The sequence below is a fragment of the Thamnophis sirtalis genome, unplaced genomic scaffold, assembly GCF_051295495.1.
Source record: "Thamnophis sirtalis isolate CommonGarterSnake01/CBP01778 unplaced genomic scaffold, rThaSir2_p1.2 scaffold_11, whole genome shotgun sequence".
NCBI lineage: Eukaryota > Metazoa > Chordata > Lepidosauria > Squamata > Natricidae > Thamnophis > Thamnophis sirtalis.
The window spans coordinates 54,325,336-54,349,278 of NW_028261391.1; the positions used below are offsets into that span (position 1 = coordinate 54,325,336).

General features: G+C 39.4%; 1 pseudogene; it reads right to left on the reverse strand.

The window, feature by feature from the left end:
* Positions 1-16,055: 16,055 nt before the first annotated feature.
* LOC148043654 (SCAN domain-containing protein 3 pseudogene) lies at positions 16,056-18,427 on the reverse strand (annotated as a pseudogene).
* Positions 18,428-23,943: the final 5,516 nt, after the last annotated feature.

Consider the following 23,943-nt stretch of genomic DNA (forward strand, 5'->3'; position numbering starts at 1 on the left):
GAAGCTAGTGGTTTTTGTAGTATGTACTCCAACGGTTTGTGGTCAGTTTCTACAACTACTGGGCGACCATATATGTACTGATGAAATTTCTCATGTCCATTCACAATGGCCAGCATCTCTTTCTCAATTTGAGCATAATTAGCTTGTGTCGTGGTCAGTGCAAGTGAAGCATATGCCACAGGATGTCCTTGTTGAGTCAGCACAGCACCTAACCCAAACTGGGATGCATCCACTTGAAGCACGGTGTCAGCATTTGCGTCGAAGTATTTCAGTATTGGCCCTAGATGTTTAGTGATCAGTTTCTTCACTTTGTCAAAAGTCCTTTCCATGTTCGCATCCCAACACCAAATGGCATCCTTCTGCAGCGATGCAGGTAACGGTACTGTCTATTGAGCGAGGCCCTTAGATAATTTAGATAGATAGTTGAAAATGCCCAGTAATGTCTCCAGTTCCTTTCTGGAGGCTGGGGCCTTCATGTTAAGAACTGCTGTACTCTTCTTGGAATCAGGCTTCAAGCCCTCTTTGGTTAGTATGTGTCCAAAGCAGGGGTGGGTTCCTCCCGGTTCGCCCTGGTTCGCACGTACTGGTTGGTCAGTGAAACCGGAAGTAATTAACTTCTGGGAACGCCGGTCCCGGTCCTGGCCCCTGTCGCTGCAAAGCGCCCTTTTGCCGGCACATCGCAGCTCGCTCGCTCACTCCCCTGCCCATCTGCACTAAGCCCAGCCTGCCGCTCACTGATTGGCTGGAGTCCAGCCAATCATTGAGTGGGCTGGAGGCGAAGCGAAGCTTTTTTCATGCTTGACCTCCATTTGAAAATTCCCTTTGGCCTTCGCCTTCCAGGAGCTTGCTGCTTCCCCCTCAGGTAAGCAACTAAGCCCCGGTGGCGGGACTTGGGAGGCTTCAGGTGGGTGGCAGCAGCCCAGCTTTCGTGAGGGAAGGCCTTCCCTCGCAAAAGCCGCAGGCTGGCGCATGACACACAGCTGAAGCCGGGTGGGGGGCAGCGGCAGTAGCGGTGGTAGCGGCTGAAGGTGGGGGGTAGCGGCCTAGCTTTCTCAAGGGAAGGCCTCCAGGCCTTCCCTCGCAAAAGCTGCGGGCTCACGTACGCTATGCGGCCGAAGGCGGGTGGGGGCGGCGGCAGCCTAGCTTTCACAAGGGAAGGCCTCCAGGCCTTCCCTTGCGAAACTGCAGCCTGGTGGTGAAGGCAGCCTACCTTTCGCAAGGGAAGCCCCCTGCCCCTCCTCTCCAGCCTCGCCTGGCTGGCTAAGCCTGCCAGGCAACCTGCTTAATGACCCTAGCCTTGTCTGAGGGTCCAGTGTCTTACCTGTTCATGCTGCCTGCCTGCTCCCTGTTGCTTCCATCCGTCGCGACGAGGATCCATCCATCGCATCGGAGTGCTGCTGATTCTGCCTGCTGGTAAGTGACCTGGTTTTTTTCTTTTATTTTTTTAATGTATTTTAAAATAATATTTTATTTAATGCATAGAATTTTTTATAATAGTTTTACTTAAAAGTATTGAGTGTAGAATATTTTAAAATGGTTTACTTTATTTTGGGTAGAATCTTTTTTTAAATTGTCTTAAACTATTTAAAAAATATTCTATCCAAAATAAATTAAAATAAACCATTTTAAAATATTCTACACTCAATACTTTGAAATGTATTGTGCATAGAATTTTTTATAATAGTTTTATTGTAATTTATTGTGTATAGAATATTATTAATGGTTTCATTTTAAGTTATTGTGTGTGGAATAGTTTGAAATTGTTACAGTGTAAATTATTGCTGGTGGATTGAACTAATGGTTACAATATACTATGGCTGGTACAATAATTTAGAATTGTTACTGTGCAAATTATTGCTGGTGTAATACTTAACAATGGTTTTTAAGGATTTCTTTTATTTATAGAATATCTTTTTTTAAAGATGGAGAATTTTATTTTTTAATAAAATATGTTTATAAAATATATTTACTACAAGAAATGTTATTCCTTTTTGCAAATGTTTTTTGTGTGATGCAATATGTTGCTTTTAAGTGTTCAGGTTTATGTGTCTCAAAGTGGCTGCTTTTCTATGGGCAGGCCAGGTTTCTTGCAAGGCAGCTTTGCCAGATTTAGTGTGTTTCAACCTCGTTGTTTAGGTAATTCTGAGGTGGTTGATGGTTCTGTGAGCGCCTGTCCTTTATAATTTTCCACATTGGCTTGATGGTTTTTATTCCAGTGTCTTTGTCTTTCCTGTGCTTAGGCTTAGGGAAAAAAAACTGGTTTCATTGGCAGTCTTTTTTTGGGGGGGGGGATTCTTATTTTTTGGTGTTTTCCTGGCACTGTCATAGTTTGTGTGTGTGTGTGTGTGTGTGTGTGTGTGTGTGTAATGTCCCGCAGTTATCTACGCATTAATAATTATCTAGTAATATTAATAATAACTAGTAATTAGTAATATCTAGTAATAACATCGTCTTGGCCACTCCCACCAGGTCACATGGGTGGCAGGCTGGCAGGCCACTCTCATCTGGTCACATGGGTGACAAGCCACTCCCATCTGGTCACATGGGTGGCAAACCACTCCCACAAAGGAGGCCACACCCACAGAGTAGGTTCGAACAATTTTTGAAACCCACCCCTGGTCCAAAGTATGTCACTTCTCCTACCCCAATTTGCATTTTGTTTGGATTGAGTTTAAGATTTCTCTCATGACATCGATTCAGCAAAGCAGTAAGGTTTCTGTCATGATCTACTTGATCCTTTCCATAGACCAAAAAACCATAAACTATTACTTCAACACCCTGTAGACCAACAATCAGTTCGTGCAATTTCTTTTGAAATATCTCCTGTGTCAATGCTATGCCGAAGGGCACCCTTGTGAAGCGCCATCGCCCCGCAGGGGAGTTGAAAGAAGTGAGGTAACTGCTGGCTTCATCAAGCCACAATTGCCAGTAACCAGACTGGGCATCTAATACACTGAACACTGTTGCTCCTACTAGCTTGTGTGCTATGTTCTCCATGGTGGGGAGTTTGTAGTGTTCTCTCATTATTACTTTGTTCAAATCACATGGGTCAATCCATATGCAAATTGCACCTGTGTTCTTCTTCTCACCACAACCATAGAACTGACCCATTCTGATTTTCTCTGCACTGTGGAGTTTTTTCTCAGGTTGCAGTATGCTTCAAACTTTGCAAACAGTACCTCTGTTTTCTTTTTGTCCTTTGCAGTGATCTCCCCACTTGTTTGCCAGGCTCTGGACACATCGCGTCCTTTCTGTCCCACACATATTAAAAAGTGTGCTGCTTTCTGCTGATTAGTCCATTTGTCTACATCAAGTCCTGCAAACACAAGCTCTATCAGCTCCCTCCACTTTGACCAGTTTTCAAATATGTCCCCTGACTCCAAATCCAGGGAAGGAAAGTTCTTTGTGTTGCTGTTTGCTGCCATGACTCTTCTCACTCCATTCCTGGTGCCATGTGATGATTTAATAGAAATTAAGGCAGACAGCACGGAGCTTGAACTAAAGGCTAGTCTTTATTCAGCGGCAGCCATCTTAGAAACTACCTTCTGCCTTAGATGACATCATTAAAACAGTTAACCGTTTCCTAACCTTCTTAAAAAGCTAGGTATAACAATTGAACTTGAAATATAACATAAAACATACACATCATTACACAGTGCTCTCAACTCCCAGCCTCCAGAGCCATCCCAGAAGATACAAAAGTCAATAACAAAAGTTGCTGAGAGGCCATTTTAGAGCAAAGGCAGGACAGATGCAAGAAGATGCATGATCTCCAATCAGTGGTGGGATTCCCCCAGTTCGCACCTATTAGGGAGAACTGGTTGTTAACTTTCTAAGCAGTTCAGAGAACCGATTGTTGGAAGAAATCTCCTTTTGTTTTTTTTTCCCCACTTTACAGAGCTAACCCTGTAAGGAAGGCAGGAAGGAAACATTCTGGTCATGTTCCTAGCCTAAACTTTATTGCCCTGCTTACAGAAACTGCCTCTCTGTTAACCCTTATTACATTGCAACAGCTAAGGCGAAGCACCCATCGATGTGAGTGATGTTGAGTTGGCCACACTCATCCAATCACATGACCACTGAGCCCCGCCTACCCAGCTGGTCATTAGGGCAGAGAACCGGTTGTTAAATTATTTGCATCCCACCTCTGATCGCCATCCTGCTCCTGCCAAAGATCATTGGAAAACATAAACAATGCCACTTTCAAACCATATCTAGGATTGAATACCAGTTTGAGAAGGTCCAGGTAATCTGTTTCATCCAGGATTATTATGAAGTTGCAGTGAAACCACCTTCTCAATAACTTTTCTGAAAAAGAGGAAGTTGGAGACAGCACAGACATGGTCTATCATAGTGGCATGTAGCAATTTCTTTAGAAGGAGGCAAACCATAGTTTCCTTAAAGCTGCGACACCACTTCCTCATCCAAAATAGCATTTTGGAAGGCTTTTATTAACTGGGGGAGGGGCCATATGTCTAAAACACAAGTGACTGAGCTCTCATTTCCTAGGATCCTGTCCACTTTCATAGGAGCTACATGGTCAAACCACTTTAACCATTTTAACCAACGCATCATAGATTATTAAGCAAGACTCCATGTGATTGCAACTTGCAATTTTCCTGTCTGTGGAGATTCTCAGTGTACCAGGTCATGGTTGTTCCAAAAAAAAAACTTCTTGAGAGATGAAGAAGCTTCTTGCATGAGAAGCAAAACATCTTCAAAGAAAGAAATCAGCAAGTACAGTTGCCTCTTGAAAAAATACCTTTGGGATTGCAATTTTCCTACTGATTTCTAGATGGATTCTGCTTGTCAAAAGTTGGTTGTGAAGGGCATGAATAGTGATCATATGTCTGCAGGACAATGCAATGGTCATAAATATCTGCTGGTTGTAATATATGGCTGCATATATTGCAAATATGAGGAATGATTGCAAATCTGTTTTTCTTAACTATTGTAACTTAAGTCCTAAACAAGGGAGTTGGTTAGAGAAGGCTACCTGCATTATGAGACTTATGAGACTCTTATTTGGAATTGATTTTATAAAACTGAAATGAATCTGCTGCAAATTGTCAAGAAGTAATTAACATATCCTTTACAAACTGGCGTGCCATTTTTCCTGAAGAAGGAGACATATAAAACTTGAATACATCTCTCCTTAATATTAGGGATATTTCACACGTTTTGCTGATCTATTGTCTATGGCCATTTTTGCACAAGGATGACCTGACCACCTGTACTTGTATCTTCCACTCTTACAGGAAATGAACTCTATGTGAGGCTGCCCTTGAGGATAATAGGAAGTCTGAATAGAAATGCAGTATTTTCATCCCTGCACTTCAGTAAACACATTAAGGCAATTGGACCCTGTCCTTGGGTTATCTTTTTCTCCTTTAAATTTTATTTTATTTTATGCCATAATGCATTTAAGTCATGTACATGCTTTAGAAATGAGTGTGGTATTTGCAAGGTTACTATATTCCATGTATTCAGAGTATAAAGAGGAGTGGTTCTGTGGGAGGAAAAACAATAAGGATAACAATAAGAAGGCAACAGCAATCTTTCCGGGGTGGCGGGGGGAAGTAATAAAGTTTTTTGTTTGTTTAAATATCAAAACTAAATTTAACTTGCATACAAAGGTTGACTGTATCCTCAGTCAAGTAGGCTTCTGGAAAATCTTCCCCTGAATTTTCTCATCTGTTTTCAGGAATCTATAGTCCTCTTGTACCTTGCTGCATAGAAGCAGTCTGATTACTTTATACTATTTGTAGATTTATGATTATAGATAGTCCTTAACTTACAACAGTGCATTTAGTGACTGTTCAAAGTTACAACAGCACTGAAAAAAGTGACTTATGACCGTTTTTCACATTTACGACCGTTGCAGCATTGCCATGGTCATGTAATAAAAATTCAGATACCTGGCAAATGACTCATATTTATTATTTACTGATTATATATTTATTTCCTATTTATTGCTGTGTCATGTGTTTGCCTTTTGCAACTTTCTGACAATGGGGAATCCAGATTCATTTTACAACCATGTTACTAATAACTGCAGTGATTCACTTAGCAAATGCGGCAAGAAAGGTTGTAAAATCAGGCAAAATTCACTTCACAAAATGTCTCACTTAGCAACAGAAATGTTGGGCTCAGATATGGTCTTTAAGTCAAGGACTATCTGTATACTTGATGGAGCCAATGAAGAGACAATTACAGAATCTGTTGAAGGACAATTTCCACGTCTTTGAAGGCAACATGGAATGTGTAAAATAAATATAAATTTATGAAATGGAATTCACTGCTAAGAAGGATTGTTTCAAGTAGATTAACATCCGGGCCTTGCTTTTACAAGGAGCAAAGAAACTCTACGCATACGTATGAATCTAAATCTGATCTGCCTTGTACTTTACCCGTGCCTTGAAGCACCTCCAGCTGGTGCCTGACATCCGGAGATGTTCAGAATGATACAGACATTTGAAGCCTCTTTTGGTTGTGCCAGATGTGAATCTATTTAGGAATGTTGGGAGTGAGAGAATTAACAAAGCTGTCACCCTCACCATTAGATATTCTTCTTTAACCCTCAGGCTTAAATTAATGCAGCAGAACATGCCAGTCCTCTTCATCATCATTAGGAAAAAGAGATGCTGCCAAAAATCACTGCACTGGCAGCATCTTTACTTAGTTCGGGTTAAGAAATCTGTGGTTGTTTTGTTTTTAAAGGATTTATACATGATTTGGGACCTTCCTGCCTTTTTTGTAAGTGATTCTCAATACCTGTGATATGCGAGTGCCCTTAGCAATAGAACTATTTCACAAAAATATTGTAAGATATTGTGCAGTACTACACACTTTTGTTGAAATTGTGACGTAGCCAAGAAAGAAACAGCTACATCACACCTAACTCAAGAGGTGCATGGAAGGGAAAAATACCCCCTATGCTAGAATATAGTGTTCTATCTTCTGTATCCATTCCAGGGTCCTTCATGGATGTAATTTTTCTTTTTATTGGTTTTTGTTTTTGTTTTGTCAACTGAATTGCACTTTCTGCTTGGCCCATCTTTGGTACAAGCCACTCACCAGTTCCTGAGTGCAGAATGAGTGATATTGTTTACTTATTCCTAGCTCATTGTAATATATAAATTTCTCTCCCCCCCCCCAATACAGATAATCTGAGCCCCATAGATTAATCTTTCTGTGGGGCTCAGACACATTGATTTTGCACTGATACACAAGCAACGTCAGACATGTCTGATCACAAAATATTAGTTGGTTATGAAAACTGCTAAGCTGTTTTTAATGCTTTGGCTTAAATATGATTTATTTCATACCCAAGCAAAATTATATTGCTTTTATTTAATTTCTTATTTAAAAAAGAAATGAAGATCTTATTGTAATGCAAGTGTTCTATCAAACAAGCAAGACAATGTGTATTCATCTATATTGCTGGATTAAGAAAGGAAACATAGAGGAAAATCTTATAAAGTGAGACATCTAACACACTCATTATGTTAAATCATGTAAAATCAGAGACCACAAATGGTCTTACACCAAGGTATTTTGTTTGATGTATTAGCAATAAAGAGACCTTTAAAATATTATTTATATTTTTCATATTTGTCTTTCCAAACAGGGCAGTTAGAGGGCATATGTTTATTTTGCATTCTGGAAACAATATAATTTCATTAAGTTTACAGTTCATTAATATGCACAGGCAAGTAGTTGGAAATTCACCCTGTGAAATGCTTTGCATTGGTTAATCCTTCTGAAAAAGTTTATGAGAGCTGATAAATACAGAGATTTATTAAGGAGTATTTTAAATGAAAAATATACCATGCTTTGTTGAGCATATGGTTTCACCTGAACAATTCTATTGCATTTCTTTGAAAGCTATACCGTAGATGCTGCATGAAAAATGACATTGGCTATGCTGTATAATCTAGCAAACTGAATGCAAGTTGTTATTTTCTGACATATTCCTAGGAGACCAGCCTCTGATAATAAAATAATAAGATAAAATGTACTCTTCCATAAAAAGGTGATTAGAGAAGCCAAGAAATCCTTGTAAGAGAAAATCTAATAAAATCTAGTAAGATAAGTAATACATAAATTGTATGCCATATACCATGTGTGTTATATTAATTTCTTTTCAAGGACAATCAGAGACACAAGAATTTTCCCTACAATGAAGTCAACAGATTACTTTTACAACTGATAGGATGCCCAGTTCATGGCTAATAGAACAACTGCAGAAATATTTAAAAAGCATGCACAATTGAAACACAGGGAATCTGAAGCTGTCCATAGCTTCAAATTCAGTGCATTTTAATTATGCATGCTTTTAAATATTTATATTAACAAAATGATTTCAATATGCTTAGATTCCTCAAGAAAACAACCACCACCAAAAATGTGTAATTATTTCAGTGCATTTAGATATGCATATGTAAACCAATGCATACTGTGTAGGCAGGAAAATATCCCAGTGTTATGGCTATTAATATTATACAGTGTCTTATATGTATACTTCATACAGTATGTGTATGTATCTGTTTATCTACATGTTTCTCTTTCTCTCTCTGTGCGTGTCTATATGTATTTATATATAAGTGTGTGTATATGTGTACCCATATATGCCTGGTTATTTTATTTCTAAGTTCATACTATTGGGATTTTTATCATGGTTTTACCCTCAGTTGAATATTGAGAACTTTTGCCTTGTAATGATAATTGTGATGATATTTTCATTGACTCCAAAAAGCTCTCAGTGTTTTTCTTTGTAATGTTTTACTAGACAATATAAAGCTTCCTGGTGCATTCATTATTCAGCTCAGGAATGGTTAGTAGAAAGTATATTTGGTTATCAAGTTTTCTGGCAGACAGTTCAATTGCATGGAAGGAGATAAAAAGTCTCTTCTTTATAAATTACACATATTTATCAGAAATGTTGGAGTCCCCCCCCCCCCAAGTCATAAGAGCTCAGGATCACTTTTAGAATGTAGAGGCGGCAGATCTAAAACAAGCAAACAAATCAATTGAGCTCTCATATTGTGAGGTAAATGTTTCTATTCTTATCAAAAAGATTTTTGTATTTTGGGGGTTGAGAAGATAGAAGACCAAAATGATTTATTTTTTTCTGAGTGTACAAGTTCCAGGAATAGACCCAAGAAAAGCTATGTAGCTTCACATCTTTTTCTGTCTCTGTCTTCTTGTTCTTATGGCTTCCTAGAAAGGGAGATAAATGTATTTTCTATGTGTTTGCCCTCCAACATAATCTCTTAATGCTAGGCTTTTCATCAAATTCCTTTACTACCATTTACGTTTCATGGTTCAGTTGAAAATAAGCTATGGTGAATTCCTTTACTTATTTAGCATATTTATGTAACTGTTCATTTCACTAATATGACCCTGAGTAGCATCTAACCAACAAACAATTAAAAATATAACAATCATTCAGCAACAATTACATATAAATAAAAACCAAGATTAAGAAAGATTAACAACAGTCTAAACAGCCACTTTATTGTCTCCCGAAAGGTTGTTGGAAAAACCATGTTTCAAGGGCTTTTCAGAAGGCTAATAGGGATGGACCAACCTCACTTCAGGAGAATAATGTTCCTGAGAGTGGGAGATACAGCAGAAAAGGCATGCCTCCTTCGTTCCATCAGATTGAACTCTTTAGTGAATAGGATCTATGACATAGGTCTCCTGTTGGACTTGTTGGGATGGGTAAATTTAATCAAGAAAAGGTGGCCCATCAGATAACCTAATCCCATGCTATGTCGGTCTTTAAAGGTCAAAACCAGCACCTTGAATTTCATCTGCAAGCAAACTGGCAGCCACTGTAGCTCAAGTAATAGAGGTGTTCCATACTTGTCCATCAGGGAAATGGTATCGGTTTGGACCAGTTCTCCCAAACCAGTAGCAAAAAATTCTATGATTTGCTCAAACCAGTAGTAAAAAAAGGTTCGGACAATCAGCTGTGACAATATTGCATGATTGTCGGAAACATTTTTTTACTTTGGCAGGGTTGATTCACCAGCTCTTTAGCTCCTCCTTGAGGTCTTCCCTGAATTGTCTGGGAGGGGGGGGGCTTCCTTCCTCTTTTCAGGGGTTGGTGGGAAAGATTCCCCATTCAGCCTTGAGAGAAAAGAATCATGTGCTTGCTTGCTTTGAAAGCTTCTCCAAATGGAAAAATACCAAGAGCAAGCACATGCTTCTTTTCTGTCAAGGCTGAATGGGAAATCCTTCCTGCCAACCCATGCAAAAAGGAAGGAAGCCACTCCCCCCAAACAAGCTGGGAAAGACCTCAAGGCTGGGGGGGTTTCACCTATGGAGCTTGGGCACTTTCCTGCGCTAACTGCATGCCTTCTCCTGATGACTTGGTGCCCTCCTGCTTCCTTCCTTTTCTCCTCTTCCCTTCTGTTCTCCACTCCAAAAGCAAACACCGAGGATCAGGGAGGACAAGAGTTCCTCAATGCAGGGGAGAAGGGGGTAAGCGGTGGGGTGCCCATCGCCTTAAATCAGGGAGGGGGATGAGGCTGAATCTGCTAAGCTACAAAGGTAACATCTCTTAGCTCTTAGCAGCTCACTTGCAAGCCAGCTGCCTCTGTCTTCCTTGCTCACATGAAGATGGTGAGGGGCTTGCATGAGAGGATCACACATTGCTTTCAAAAGAAACATGCAGCCTGGCACTCGCTGCTGTGGTGGTGGTGGGAGCAGCTCCAGAGCCTCTTAGGCGCTGGAGGAGCGACACTGGCTGCAGAGGAGAAAGTGGGGAGCTGCAAGAAGATCCAGGGAAACAGTGGCTCCTTCTTCTTTTTCTGTGCTTCAGGTCAGGATGCACTAACAGGCAAAGTGGGTGGGCTGCGCTGGGCCAGTGTGTGCTCGGTGTGTGCTAGAATTCCTGCATAGCTGCCACCATCTGGATGCTAGAGGATCCCTGGAAGCTGGTAGCCAAGGGCACTCAGTGGCATCTGGAGGAGGAAGAAGATGGAGAGGAAGAGAAGAAGATGATGAGGGCAACGATCCTTGGCACATGAAGCAAGGCGTGAAAATACGCAGCAAGCTTGGGGTAAGTGAGAAGTGAGAGCCGAGCGCTTTGTTTCTCTCTCTCTGCCCCTGTCATCTCTTGGACTGGGTGGCCACAGTGGAAAGGCGGGCAATCTTTGGGGCTAGGAAGTGTGGGGTCTGACTTGGCATGGGGGGGGTGTCAGGATGGTCAGATGTTGGTCATTGGAACCTTTTTTTACTTTTTAAAGCATTTTTTACTAGTTAAAATGCTTTAAAAAGTAAAAAAAAGAGTTGGTCACGCCCACCCAACCACATGACTCCCCACCAAGCCACATCCACCATCCCATGCCCACAGTCTGGTGGCAAAAATTTGTAGGTTTCACCACTGCTGTCCATGCAGCTACACTTTGCACCAGTTGACTCCCCACCAAGCTACAAAAGCAAAAAGGTGTATTGGAATCACTTTTTAGTTTAGTCTTTCAAAAGGAGTTTAATTGCCTGTTTATATTTTGTTCTATTGAATGGTTTGGGATGTTCAACCACTGAACTACCTCAATAGATTGTTAGTATATAAAATCAGATCTCCCTGTTTTTATGTGGTTTTTGATTATTTTTTTATAGGGAGGTTGTTTTTGAATTAATATACAAAACTGGTGAATGTTCTCGATGGTGGAAGTGCGTTGAATGCAATATATTCTTCCATACAATTTCTGATTCTTTGAAATATAGCTCTATGTTTATATATGTTATAATGCAGGCATTCCAAATGGAAAGGAAACAATTATTTGGAAAGGAAACAGCATGCCATAATTTCTTTTTGTTTGACATGATCAGCCCATGATTAGGTCCTACATGCTAATCAGTGGTCTGGTTCTACAATACTGTTAGCAAGAGAGCTATTAAAAAGGAGCTTTATTCAGCCTTTATAAACCTTACAAAAAAACAAAGATGCAGATGCCAAATTTGGAATGCTGATTTCTGAGGTTGTTGGGGGATGGAAAGCATATGGCTCCTGAAAGCTTTAGATGTTTTCCAAAGTCCATTTCTTGATCATAGTTGTGTTAAATGAGGGTTCCCTGCTGCTATGTTACTTTATTTAAGTTGTTTTTATTTTGGTTTTTTTTACTCTATTTTCAACTACTCATTTTTGGCCAGTCATAGTCACACAGACAAGATGGGTGGCTATATAAAGAAACAAAACTGTGTATGGAATGTTCCAGCTTCATAAAGACAGGTTTTTCAGTTGCAATATTTTCCCAACAAATCTTTATTTTAAAGAACATATGCTAGTGATAAGATTGATTCCACAATGTGCTTTGCAAATTTTACTATAGAAACATAACATGAATCTTATGCTCTACAGACTACAGTGATCATGGATGTGAAGGGCATGTATTAAAGCAAATGCTACAAGCAGGAAATAAATTAAATTATATAATGCATATCTAAACTGTCAAGTCTGAAAGAAAGAAGCTGACAATTTAGAAGGTCACATTTTTTTTTAAAAACAACAACAGGATATTCAAAAAGTCACACGAAATTTAATTTTAAGGCTATGCCTGCCAATTGGACTACATGGGGACAAAAAGGAAGACATGTCCATCTTTTCCCAGACATCTGGTAACCTAAGCTGATCTTACATTATCTTTATATTGGTAGAGTATCCTTGCTGTTTTTGTAAGATGCTGCTCAATGTGAATTATGGTTACTGTTTCTATACTGTACTGTAGGGTGGGAAAATTCAGACATCCTGGAACAAAGAATAAAAACCTTTCCTGTATTTCTTTGTTATCACCTAGTGGTCATCCAAATTTTTAAAGATATGGTAGCTCTGATGGATCTCAGTAAATTTTTTACATCATGATAGTTGAAATATTGATTGGAAAAACTGGCAGTAAATATTACATGCCTCAATTTAACTGAGACATATATATATACTTCAAGTAAAGAATAGGAGGCCTGAAGACATGTGGATTAGATCCAGGACTCCCTAGTCTTTCCCTGACCTTCAACACCATACATGGATATTCTCTCTGGTTTTCTGAAAGGGTGTATTCATAAATACTACAGTTCAATAAATGAACTGCTGCCCAATCACCTGATCTTTCAAATAGTGTCATAGCCCCACTCTTGCAGATTCTAAATTCAAACTTTTTTAGTGTAGCATTAAGGTAAAATCTAATATATAGATTATTTTTCTTTTACTTGCTATGAAACTCTTATGGAGAATCATTTTTTAAAATAGTGTGACCGGGAAAATCATTTTCATTTCCTGCAAGCATGGAAATAGGGATTTGTTAAAAGCATTGCCCTCCTTGTGCCTATAATTCAGAAAACTTCCTACTTTAAAGTAGAAAAATCCTTTTTTAGTGTGGGAATTACAATACAGTGTAATGTCCTGAAAGTATAATATCACCAAGGAAATCCTATGAGCGTGTTCTTTTTTTAAAGACTGGGTCATGCTACACAGTATAGGCAAAAGGCATGAAGCAGTATACATGACAACTCTATTCAGCTTGTAATGCTTTTTCACTGTTGATGGCTAACTAATTGTCCAGTGATATACAATGGGAAAAACACAATGACAGTCTTTCTGTCAAAGACATCAATCATTCAGGAAATGGCTGAAGGGTGCCTGTTTTGATAAAGAGTATAATGATGTTCTTGAAAACTGAGCAATGCTTAGAGGCAGATAACTGTTGCACAACCAGCTGTTTCTAAAATGTCCTATAGTTCCTGTGGAACTGGAATTGGAGGGTAAACAGATGGTGAGAGATCAATATGATTAGAGAAAACAATCCAATTATTTGAAATGCACAATAAACAGATAATAAATATCTCTCTGAAAAACTAATGTTAGTTAGGCACCAATTTAAATGAAAATTAGCACAGGATGGATTGTTGCATCATTTCCATAATATTCTGAGTTTACTTTGGGAAGAAGATGATGGATCCCCCATTATGAAGCAATACACCCCCATCCTAGGAAAGAATAAAAAACTATAAGAATGCAATTGTGCAATGACAACGGGTCAGTTAAAGACAAAAAAAATGTAACAACACTTACTCAGAAATAGATAGGAAGTTACAAGTTTTGGCAACAAGAAGACAAGCAATAGAAACTGCAAGTGGGGATGAAGGACATGTAAACCTTAAGCAAGATGAACTCTATAGGGGCAAAATGAAACGTAAGCTCAAGTGAGGTGCAACTCCATAGGCCATGGGTGTCAAACTTGTGGCGTCACATTGCTGTCAGGTGAGGTATTGTGATGTATTGTAACATTTTTTTCTCTTTGCAGAGCTAGGGTGGATGTGGCCTGTGCTAGACGCATCTGGTCGTGAGCCACCAGTTTGACACCATAGACAGATGGATACGTAGACTAAAAATCAAGGTAGAATTCCCTAAAAGATAACAGCTTTGAGAAATGTTACTTCCCTATTTCAGGAAGTAAGTTCTTCAATAAAAGTTTTGCAAAAGTTCTTCTCTCGTGTCTGTATCTGATTGGCTTCTGTGCTAAGCTGAACCAATTTTGGGACAACAAAGAGATGTATTCAGTTTGAAGGCTGAAATGGTCTGACTGTACAGCATAATTAAAAGTATTTAAGTATCCATGATGTTACAAATTCCATGACAATTAGGAACATTTGTCATATAATTTGTGGAGAAAATAAAATTTCAGCTTGGCCTGCTAATTGAAACCAAGAGTTGATAGTGGGACTGAATTCCTAACACCTGTTCAAAAATATGCATATACTATTCTCTTAGTTCAGAATATTACGACTTAATTTGCTACATATTTCTTTTCCAATTAATTTCTTCGAACAGCCTATTTTACAAGAGCAGCTTAACTATAGAAGCTAAAATGTTATCCTGCTGTAACAGTGTTAATGTATAGCAAACCACTGCAGGTTTTACATAGTAAATGTACTAGCAACACTACTACATTTTAGTAATATTAAATATAGCATTAATAAATGCATTACAAGTTACTTGAACTGTCATAACTTACTTACTTGAACTGTGTAACTCTTTCTTATCAATCAGTCTATTAAATTTATATGCATCAGCCTGAACATTCTTTCTTGTACCTTGCAAAAATAAATAAATGGCACAATACAGCAGTAACAGAATTGGGCAATTGGTCTGAGGAAAAAAACGCAAGTCCTCCAGGATATTCCCTGGGTGGGGGGGAGAGAAGAGATAGCTGTCTTTCTGCCTGAGGAAGAAAAGAGGGGTTCCAAACCCTGCCTCTCAATGTCTGACACACAAATATACACAAGTCTACAAAAAACAAAAACAGGCACATTTAGTTTAGAGAACTTCACAGGTTGGATGCTGTATTTGAGCAATATACTGTATTTAAGAGTAGACTACATAAACAGAGGGATAGAATCAAAATCATGTGAAGTGTTAATAACACTTTATAAAGACTTGGTAAGGCCATACTTGGAATACTGCATTCAGTTTAGGTCACCATCATGTAGAAAGGATGTGGAGACTCTGGAAAGAGTACAGAGGAGAGCAACAAAGATGATTAGGGGACTGGAGACTAAAACATATGAAGAACGGTTGCAGGAACTGGGTATGTCTAGTTTAATGAAAAGAAGGACTAGGGGAGACATGATAGCAGTGTTCCAATATTTCAGGGGTTGCCACAAAGAAGAGGGAGTCAAACTATTCTCCAAGGCACCTGAGGGTAGAACAAGAAGCAATAAGTAGAAACTAATCAAAGAGAGAAGCAACTTAGAACTGAGGAGAAATTTCTTGACAGAACAATTAATCAGTGGAACAGCTTGCCTCTAGCAGTTGTGAATTCTCCAACACTGAAAGTCTCTAAGAAGATGTTGGATAGCCATTTGTTTGAAATGGTATAGCAGTGGTCCCCAACCTTTTTATCGCCGCGGACCAGTCAGCCTGTGATAATTTTTACCATTGCCCGCTGAGCGCGCGCAGGGGTGGGGGGGCATTGTTCGCGATGACACATTGATTGTTTATAATATAAACAATATAATATATAAACTTTATATATCAGATTGTTTTGATTAAACAACTTTTATTTTATTGTATTTAAACATGCCTTACAAAATAAAATACAATTACATAAATATAAAGTGCTTTAACATTTTAACAGTTAAACTTTAACTAAGCGCTCTAGTTACTAGAATCTAGTGAATCAATGAGAACCCTGAGCTTGTTTTTCTGCAACGAGACGGTTCCATCTGGGGGTAATAGGAGACAATGACACCCGAAGTGTCTTGCTTATGTCCAGTTTATTTCGTTGTTTTGTTTTGGTTGCTGTCAGTGCAGAAAACCCCGCTTCACACAGATAGGATGTTGGAAAAGGCAAAAGGGACTTAAGAGCTGTAGTGGCAATCTCAGGATATTCCGCCATGACTTTAATCCAGAACACCGGCAGAGTTGTTGTCTCAAATGCAGTTTTAAGGCCGCCGTCATTTGCAATCTCCAGCAGTTGATCTTCTTCTTGTACAGACATGCTACATTCGTCTGGTTTGTTGACAAATGGGTCGCGGATCCATTCCTTACCAGTTCGTGGGTCTTTTGTGGTTGGGAAGTAGCGCTCAAACTCTTCTAAAAGCAAAGACAGGTGATTGTGCACCAACTGAGAGAATGAACGCTCAGGCTCAGTCTCTCCTAAAATCCCCGCTAATGTCTGAAACATGTCCAAAATGCCTCTGTTCACACGCCGTCCCCACAACTCCAGTTTGGCTTTAAATGCAGCTACTTTGTCAGCCAACTTGAAAACAGTTGTCATTTTCCCCTGAAGGGACAGATTGAGTTCATTGAGCAGGCTAAATATGTCACACAGGTAAGCCAGTTTTGCAAGCCATACCTTGTCACTGAAATGTGCTGCCAGTGGTGACTTCTTTTCTGAGAGAAATCTTTGCAATGGCTCTCTTAATTCAAACACCCTGGATAGTGATTTGCCTCTGGATAACCATCTTATTTCTGTGTATAAGAGAAGGCATCTGTGCTCTGTGTCCATCTCCTCACAAAGCTGCTCAAATAGACGCGAGTTAAGGGCGTTTGCTTTGATGTGGTTAATAACTTTAACCGTATCATTAAATACACTGTTAAATTCTGGTGACATTTTTCGGCTTGCCAGCATTTCCCTGTGAATGATACAATGTGTAGATTCGCACTCAGGTGCAACCTCCTTAATCCGAGCGGTTAAACCAGACAGCCGTCCGGTCATGGCAGCAGCTCCGTCTGTGCATATGCCGACACAAAAGGACCATTTTAGTTGTCCTGATATATAACCATCCAGTGACTTGAACAGTTCTGCTCCTGTGGTGTTGGTTGGCAAAGATAGTGCACATAATAAATCCTCATGCACATCCTCCCGATAAAGATATCGCACATAAACAAGTAGTATTGCCTTGTTGTCGATATCTGTAGATTCATCAACCTGTAGTGCGTACCACGGTGATGTATTAATCCTCTCCAACAATTGTGTCTCAATGTCTTCAGCTATTTCATCAATGCGCCTAGTCACGGTGCTAGCCGACAAAGGCACATTTGCTACCTTTTTTACAGCAGCCTCTCCTAAAAGTTCATGACAAATGTCTTTAGTGGAGGGCAAGATCAATTCTTCACCGATAGTGAATGGCTTTTTAGCCTTAGCAATACGGTTAGCCACCAAATATGATGCTCTCAGAGCATTCTCCTTTATTGCTGTGGTGGCCCTCAGAAATATCTTCTGTCCTTCGTGTTCCCTTTTTTTTCTTTCAAAATACTGCAGGGGTTTGTCTTTTAATCCAGGGTGCTTGGCATTCAAGTGGCGAAGCAGTTTTGAGGGTTTCATTGCCTCATTAGAGAGCCGCTCACCACAAACTATGCAGAGCGGGGTTGGCACGTGGGAATCACCTATCCCGATAAATCCATATTTCAAGTAGGACTCATTGTATTGTCTGTTAAAAGTTTTATGTTTCTTTGATGCTGAAGGCTCTTCTTCTGTCTCTTCACTGGGCCTTTTCTTTTTCCCAAGGAAACTTTCTAACGACATCTGTTTCGCTAATTTGTGGGTTAAATTTGAGCAAAAACAATATACACCTACACCAACCACTGTAAAAATGAGAAAGTACCAGTGAAAAGCGAGAAAAAGATGCAAAACATCAGCTTGCCCTCCCCCCCAAAAAATGTACCGACCCATTTTTGTAGTTTTGTTATAGCTGGAGTTACCCTAGTTGGGGAACACTTGTCTAGGTAAGTATTTTATTAATGTAAAAAAACTCCCAGCCCGGAGTACCCCTTTAAGTAATCCATATTTCAGTAAACTGATCTACCGTCAGGCTGTTGCTTGTAAACTGGACTAACTATTTCTAGTTAATTTCTAACTATTTGAATGGAAGATTATATGCTTATAGTTTCTATTCTTTTGTTAACACACAACCACATTTTTATTCTTCTACAGACACCATTTTTAATTACCAGGATAGTACACCAATGACAGCACCATGATCAGAAAATGTTAGATGTTGCATTATTTTCAATATGTATTTGTAAATATATGCCAAATAGATTGCAATCGCTTTCTGGACTTCCTTTAAATTTGCAGGTAAATGCTGCAATAGATATATAGCTCCCATCAGATTGATGATCACCCAAAAATGTTATTCATTGAATTCACTGTGAATCCTTTCTTAGTAAGTGCATTCAAGCCAGCCTACTACTAGCTGGTAGCCTCTCTGTCCATTCACCAAATTATCTGGGACAGGGGTGTCAGAGTGACATCGAAAATGTCAAGGTAATAGCCATGACTATGAAATTAAAAGCCTATTTATTCTTTTATTTGCATCACATAAAAACCAAAATGGTTCCCATCTTGAATTTTTCTAAATACATCCTACATACAACCATGATGCAGGAGTTTTCATTCAGCAAGAAAAAGGAACCGGTGACTTGAGCCAAGTCAACATCTGGAAATCTTATCCCAGTCATATCCAACCTAGCTTATTTTTTGAGATCACCTCAAGGTGAGCTGGAGCGGGACGCGCTGCGCCACGAGTTGGAGAGGCTGAGCGCGCAACTTGGAGAGCTGCGTCTCCACCGCCTGGAGCCCGAGCTGGCCCGGCGGCAGCAGCAGCTGGAGGGGCTGTGGGCCGACTGCGTCGCTCTGGAGGCGCTGCTGGAGCAGCTCCTGGCCGAGCACGAAGGGCTGCAGGAAGCGCGCAAGCAGCGGCCGCCCGCGCTGCTGTCTGCCCCGCGCGTCCTCCGGGCCGGGCGCTCCGAGAAGCGGCAGCTGGCCTCCGACTACGCGCTGGTGCTGAGCTGGAGCTGCGCGCAGAGCCTGGAGCGATACGAGGCCGAGTTGCGGGCGCTGCAGGAGCTGGAAGGGGGCCGCCTGGGCCAACAGGACCTGCGCAAGCTGCGCGCGCAGAACCAGGAGAGCCGCCGGCGCCTCGAGGAGCTGTGGCGCCGCTGCCGGGAGCTTTGCGCGCTGGACGAGCGGCTGGAAGAGGAGCGGCTGGCGCAGCAGGAGAGCCACGGCGCCCAGCTGCAGTGATCATGGCCCCCGGCCGCTGCACGGCCCGGTGCCAGGTACTCTGCGGCCTGGCACTGGTCCGCGGACCGGGGGTTGGGGACCACTGTGGTATAGGGTTTCCTGCCTAGGCAGGGGGTTGGACTAGAAGACCTCCAAGTTCCCTTCCAACTCTGCTATTGTATTGTATTGTATTGTATTGTATTGTATCGTATCGTATCGTATCGTATTGTATTGTAAGAGTCTTTGAAATGAAATTAGGATTTTAAGAGTAATTTATACTGCAGCTATTTTACCATGCAATAGAAAATATATTCTGTAATCAAGACTTTTTAGGAGACATGGTGACTCAGTAGCTAAGATGCTGAGCTTATCGATCAGAAGGTCGGCAATTTGGCAGTTCGAATCCCTAGCGCGGTGTAAAGGAATGAGCTCCTGTAACTTGTCCAACTTCTGCCAACCTAGCAGTTTGAAAGCATGTAAAAATGCAAGTAGAAAAATAGGAACCACCTTTGGTGGGAAGGTAACAGTGTTCTGTGGCATTTAGTCATGCTGGCCACATGACCATGGAGACCATGTCTTTGGACAGCACTGGCTCTTCGGCTTTGAAATGGTGATGAGCACCACCACCTAAGTCGGGAACGATTACCACATATGTGCGAGAGAAATCTTTACTTTTACTAATCAGGATTTTTTTAGTACTTTTTCAGTTTATTTAAAATAAAAGCTGAAGTACAGACATACAGTCCTACATCCAAGGACTATGCCAATTAAGGAAGTCTTACAGTAAGTATATAATAATAGACTTTTATTTTCCTTTTAAACAAAAAAGGACAATTAATTTGCAGGACTTCTGGTGTGTGATATCATGCAGTGCTTGTTGAAAAAAAATGACAGCTAGAATTTACCAAAGTTACTTTCAGTTTGTGACAAAGGAAGAGTGAATGGAAGGCTTAGTAAGTTTTAGATTCTTTTCAAATACTCTGAAAGTTGTATTCATATTAATAATCATGGAATGCTATTATAAATTTATTAAGCAATTGGTTTTCAGCCCTTGGAGGGTTTTATCTTGAAAATATAGTTGTTGCAGAAATAATAATGATCCAGAGATTTTTCTTTAAAAAAAATCTTTTCCTTTTCCTTTTCTCTGCCTCCATCCCTCTTTTTTGCATACTGAATGTCTTTGTCCTAACGTAATAATATTTTGGGAAAATGTTATTAAACTTATGAAAGTGTTAGGACCACAGTTTTTGTGGTGCCATTATTAAGTTATGCTGAAAGAAAAAGGCTCTGAGCTAATATGCAATCATTTAGAAAGTGCAATTCTGAAGAAGAGAAAATAGCACATCAGTGTTTAGCTGAACAAGATTTGGGACAGGATAGTTTTGTGGGTACTTCACCAATGCCACAGACATGGCATTTCTGTCTTAAAAGTGATGTACTCTTTGAAAGCTGAACCCTATGACCTAAATTGTTAATCATGAATAATTAATTCGTTAATAATTTAATATCACTTATTAATTATTTTATATTTCTTTTCTTTTTTTGTGGAGTCCTTAGTGCTCTCTGAGTTTGGTTGTTTGATTGCAGATATTTTGTTCCCAGCTAGGAAACATCTTCAGTGCTACAAGGGAGTGAGGTTTGCTCTTTTTTATATACTGTGCCAAATCCTTGTCAATGTTAGTGGATGTGTTGTTTTCTCTTTGATAGTTCCTTATTTAGGCTTCTGTTTATTGCTTCATTGTTTGTCAGAATTAATAATTCCTTGATTAGAATATTATTTACTGCTTGATTGTTTGGTGTTAATGCTTGCTTATCTGGGTGTTGATTGCTGGTAAAGTGTTTTGGTTTATTTGGTTTCCTTTTGTAGTTTTTTTATTGTCTCTTTTGATTGGTGTATAGATATTGTTATCTCTATGTGCTTGTTGATGGCTGATTTGTCTCAGTTCCAAGCTTCTAGGAATTCCTAGCATTTTTAGATTGAGCTTGGTCTAGGATGTTCTCAGTTTGCCAATTGAAACTATGGTTAAATTTGTCCATGTAATGTGAAATTAAGAAGTTTCATTCTGTCTTCTGACTGCTAATTGGAGTTTATGCATGCTCCTCTACTAGTCTTCTGCCTCTCTGTTCTACATAGTAGTTATTACAGTCCTTACATTGTCATGTTGTAGGTAACTCCTATTTTTTTCTTCTTGGGCTACTGCGTCTTTTGGTTTACTTAAGATGTTTTGGAAGGCTTTTGTTGGTTTGTGTTCTACAATGATGCCATATAGTAAGAATCTTTTATATGCTTCCCAGATGATTTTGATTATGACAGCACAATCATAGCCTTTTCATAGCTGATTGCGTTGAGTGGTCAGGTACTGTTGATAAAGTTGCATGGGTTCATTTTGTTAGAAGATGTTGCATAGGCAGTCTGTTTCCTTTTCCTAATAATCTGGATTGCTGAGGTTTGTACTCATCTGAATGATGTTTGTACACAACTGCTCTTCAGGGAAGTTGGGTTGATACTTGGTAATGGAGGATTTGGCTAGTGATAAGTGATACTACTGATCAGATGAACTCCACAATGTGCTTTGTAATTTTTACCATAGAAACATAACTTAAATCTTGAGATTTACAGACTACAGTGATCATAGATATGAAGGGAGGTGAATTGAAGCCAAATGCTCAAAGCAGGAAATAAATTAAATAATGTATATCTAAGTTGTCGAGTCTGAAAAAAAGTAGCTCACATCTTTTTAAATTGTTTAAATCTGAAGCAGCTACTCAAACAGCAATGCTTGTATTTAAATCAATTTTCTAAGTAGTTTTGATTAAGCATCACAGAAATAAATCCCAAGTAGTTTGTTTTGTGTTAGAGTAACAGGGGAATGGACACTCTTTGCAGTTCCTCCTCCCTGTGCTACTGCGGAAAAGTAATTGGAGAATAAACTGCAGAAACATGAGAGATAATACTAAGTGTTAAGGGGAAATGATGGCCTTTTTACCTTTGACTCTAGTAAGGAATCCTTTGGATACAATGCCTTTTATGGATAGGAAAAGGCCTTCTATTTAATGAAAGGTAAGTTCAAATCCAATGCATTGTATTAACACATTCTTCATCCAAACAATTAGATTTTGAAATAAAAATAAAACTGAAATATTATCCTAAAAATTCTCCTTCCCAAGAATTGTGGTGTATATGTTCTAACACAAGGAGACTCATAGTTTCATTCAATTCATTTAATCTTCACATTCCATAATCTTTTAATTGTCTATCCTTAAAAATATAAAGCTGTCGTAATTTTTTTCCATGTTGAGAATACAGTATCTCCACTGATCATCCCTATGGTGCTTTAAAATCAAAACAGCAGTTTGAGAGAGTCTACTAGGTTTGACTCATAAAAATTTGTTTTGGACCATGTGCAGCTCACACTATTATCCCATCCTCCTCAACCCAGTAATTATCCTGATAAACATATCATGTGTTCTCTCCATGTTAACTGATAGGGTTTGTGAACTAAGACAAACAATCAGTGTTTCTACTTGATTTTCTCTAAAGCTCCATGATGGTTTCTGGCTGCTGGCTATACTTAGTTCTAAAGTTGTATCATTTAGATTTCAAATAGCAAAGGCTTGGATCTTTGTAGTACACAAACTCTTGCATTAGAAAAGTATGTTTATTTGTATTTTGAATAAAAAGGGAGAAAAATGTCTGACTGAGTTATCCTCTAAGAGAAAACATTAGCAATTTGTGCTGTGTAATTATATTTGCCAGTTTCAATCAATTGCCTCTGATTTGTACCGTTTACTAGCATAACTCTGTTTCTCTCTCTCAAATCCTGCTTAACAGCAGAGCAAGTCCCTTGGATGTAATGCAGATGATTACTGATTTACTCTGAAAGCAACAATAGGAATCTTTGGCTGGAATTTTGAATGATGTTTTATGAAAATGAAATCTCAGCAGAGATTTCTTACTGTGCACAGCTGGCAGGAAAGGAAAGCAACATTCTGAAATGAGAGCACAATGTTATGTTGCCATGTCCGCTATTTCAAAGCAGTGATGTAAATAAATGCTTTACTGTCTTATCCTGGCCCAGGCTGTCCTAAATCCTTATGAAAGCATAGCTTTCCCAATATAAATCAATCATGACCACTGCAAAGAACCTCTTTGCTATTCCTTTTCATATTAATCTTATTCTAAAAATGCATGGATGGCACAGCTGAAATCCTTACTATGTTACTCAGATTGTGTACTGCATATATTTTCTCTTACTAAGTGGCTGAAAATAATAGTGCTTCCCTCCCTCCCTAATCCATAAATTTAGGGTTTATTTGTGAACCATTGGAAAATGCCTAAAGTGGTTCATCTCACCCATATTATTTCTCAAAAGGCATTGTATTTTATTTTAATAAGTAGGCCTCTACTGCCTTTTTAACAAACCAGAAG